We start from the raw sequence: 3,373 nt of genomic DNA, 5'->3' as shown, positions 1-3,373 counted from the left end.
GGGGAGGGAGGGGGGATGGGGAGTGAGCCAGGGGTGGCCTTGGGACCCAAAGAATCCTTTTCATCCACTTTTCCCCTGGGGACACCCTTTGGGCCACTGGGAACCATTGGTCCCAGGCATGGCCTTAGCCAGGGCCTCCCTCTCCTGCAGGAAGCCCCTGCACCGATGGCCTGGAGATCTCTGTGCTCCTCCCTGGGGCTCTCTAGTTCTGAACTCACTTTTTCTCTCTTTCCTGTACGTCCACCTTATGCTCCCTGAGGAAAGGGATCACCTTCCAAAGTAACAGGAAAAGCACAGGGGGAGGGGGCAGCAGGTGCCTCGAGGTGGGAGGCAGACAGGCAGAGGTCAGGTGATGGAGGGCTGGTTAAGAAAACTGTGACTATAAAACAAGCCCTCCGTGTATACACCCAGAAGAATTAAAAACAAGTGTGCAAATAAAAATTTGTACACCACTGCTCATGGGAGCAGTATTCTCAAGAGGCAAAGGGTGGAATCAACTTGTGTTCGTCAATGAGTGAGGGAAAAAGCAAACTCTGGTCCATCCATACAATGGAATACTATTCAACCATAAAAAGGGACGAAGTAGTGACACGTTAGAACATTAGCACCCTTGAAAAAAACGCTGATTGAAAGAAGACAGACACAAAAAGTCACATGTTGTATGATTCCATGTATGCAAAGTTTCCAGAATAGCAAATCCATAGAGACAGAAAACAGATCAGTGGTTTCCAGGGGCTCGGGGTCAGGGGGGCTGGGGGTGAGCACTTAATGAGCACGGGGTTCTCTTTTGGGGGATGGAAATGTTGTGGAACCAGGTAGAGGTGGTAGCTGCACAACCCTGTGAATGTACTAAATGCCGCTGAGTCGTTCACTGTAAAACCGTTTATTTTGTTATGTGAATTTCACTTCCATTTTTTAAAAAAAGGACTTGATAGAAAACTCAGCAGTATAGGGATGGGTCAGAGAGAGAAGGTTCTGGGAGATCTTTCTTAGTTTTCCAAGGAAATGAAGGAATCATTAGGGAATGCAGACCACAGATGGAACAGGGTGGAAGTTAAGGGAGACACGGTTCAGGGGCGGAAAGTGAGCCTTCTTCCCACAAGAGGGCTGAAGGGAAACTTTCGCACAGAGCTGGCTCTGCTGTTGGGAGCATGCCTTGTTCCCAGCCACGTGTCCCATACCAGTGCCCCTCAGCTCTCAGCCGTTGGGGGGGTCCTCCACAGGTCTCTGGGCTCACTCTGCGTGTGGCTTTCTTTTCTCCCGCAGATTCTAGCCTCCTGGTCTCCTGCACGCTCAGCCTGGCTCTTCTTCCTGGGGAGTTGCCTGGCCGGCCTCGGTTACCCTCCCTGCCCCAGGGGGTGATTGTGGGACTCACCTCCTTGTTTCCTGTCTCTCAACAACACTGCCCTGTGCTGCCCGCTGTCCAATGTCTGAAAACCACAGTTTTGTAGGTTTTGTCCTGTTTTTCACTTGTTTCAGGTAGAAGGGTAAATCCAGCCCGTTACTCTATCTCGGCCGGAAGTGGAGACTTTTACATCAGAGAGAAAGAAATGACTATGTTATCCTAAAGAAAGAGATAGAACAGGGCAACGCTTTGTGCCCTGGCCGGGCTCTGGCCTTGCTAGCAGCAAGGAATGGGACACGTACCCCACAAGGATCCACCAAGATTGACAGGGCTGAGTCCTAAAGGACTTCCCTGGGCAAGTCTGACCACTCTGGCCCAGGCTGGGACTGGCCAGAGGGGTGTGCTGGCCAGATTGCCCACTGTCACCCACCCGTCCCTCCTGTCTGCTCTGTCCCCATCCAAGATGCAGGGAGGGTCCTGACATCTCAGAGGTGAACGAGGCCACTTGGGTCACACAGCCCCTGTGGGGAGAGGGAGAAGGGGGACTTAGGCTCCTTGGGCCTGAACCCGGGAGACAGTGCCACTGAGGGGCCACCATGCGCAGGCCTCGCTGGTGGAGAATCCAGTTCAGGGGATGGACTCACACCAACCCAGTATCACAGGAGGTGGATTGAAAACCACACACCAGGTTATTTAATTGCTCTGTGGGCTCAGGGGACCACCGAAGGCCTTGTGGGGCCAGGGCCACCTGGAAGAGTGGGCTCTGAGCAAGGCTGTCAGGTGGAGGGTCTCCAGGTTCTGGGAAGAGGGTCTTGGAGCTTCTTGTGCAAGAACTGGGGATGAGAGGGCTGGTGTTGGGTGGAGAAGCAGTCCCCACCACCCCTGGCCTCACACACTGGAGGTGGTACGTCTGGGCCTCATGGGCACACGTGGTTCCCTAGAGTCTCAGGAACTACTGGAACTCTGGGGGCCTTGGTGTTTCTGAAGGTAAGAGATTTCTTCCCAACTTTGACTGCTCCAGAAACTGCCTACAGATTATTCTTTCTTATGACTTCCACCTGGTTGTGAACATCCAGGACCTGCAATTAGGTCCAGAGATCCAGACTGTGAACGAACTGTCTCAAAATGTGCCCTTGGGATTTTAATTTATGGAGGTGACTGAGTGATGACACAGAGAGGCCAATGCCATTAAAAGAATTTTTATTTTAATTTTTTTTTTGGCTGTGCCACACTGGCATAGAGTATCTTTAGTTCCCTGACCAGGGATCGAACCTGTGCCCACTGCAGTGGGAGTGCAGAGTCTTAACCACTGGACCACCAGGGAAGTCCCATAAAAGAATATTTTTATTACTTACATTTCCTAAGAGAAGGGGCATGCCACGCCATGCAAGGCCACATGGGGAAGCACCAGTGCTGGCCAGGAGGCAGAAAGAAGCCAGAGAAGCTGAGACCAGAGCCTTTGCTGAGGCTTCCAAGGGCTTCTGAGGGAAAGGCAGGGCAGGACAGGGTGGACAGCCTAAGATGGGTTAGTTTGAATAGTTCCAGCATAGGGGCTGTCCGTCTTTGGTCCCTGGCTTGGGTGACTTAGGTGGGGCAATACTGGTGTGGTGGTGGGGGGCTGGATGAGGTGGGGGGTTTGGGCTCTGGATCCAAGGCAGATGTAAACAGCTGTGGCTGGTAGATTGGCCCTGAGATTAATGATGTGAAATAGACAAGCACAGAATCTAAGAAAACACAATCAGAACACCAGCCCTGTGTCCTTTGTGCCAGAGCTATTCCTTTGCAGCCCTGGCTCCTCGCTAAACCCTGGACCACAGCCCTCATACTGTTTTGGTTTTTTTTTTTGGCCATGCGGCATGTGGGGTCTTAGTTCCCTAACCAGGGATCAAACCCACGTCCCCTGCCGTGGAAGCTGGAAGAGCGGAGTCTCATCCACTGGACCTCCAGGGAAGTCCCATCATACTGGGGTTTTGTCTTTGATGTGAACTGTGCTCTGGGAGATTCTGGGTCCCGGGCTGTTGGGGCCTT

The 3,373-nt window shown here is 52.5% G+C and overlaps 1 non-coding gene across 1 annotated transcript; it reads right to left on the bottom strand.

Annotated features, from left to right (window-relative positions):
* Window positions 1–2,596: 2,596 nt before the first annotated feature.
* On the bottom strand, window positions 2,597–2,669 carry TRNAG-CCC (transfer RNA glycine (anticodon CCC)). The gene has a single exon. It is a non-coding gene; the product is annotated as a tRNA-Gly (tRNA).
* Window positions 2,670–3,373: the final 704 nt, after the last annotated feature.

This window comes from Balaenoptera ricei, chromosome 15, assembly GCF_028023285.1.
Source record: "Balaenoptera ricei isolate mBalRic1 chromosome 15, mBalRic1.hap2, whole genome shotgun sequence".
NCBI lineage: Eukaryota > Metazoa > Chordata > Mammalia > Artiodactyla > Balaenopteridae > Balaenoptera > Balaenoptera ricei.
Note: the sequence above shows the minus strand (reverse complement) of the source record. Positions and strands in the feature narration are given on the sequence as shown.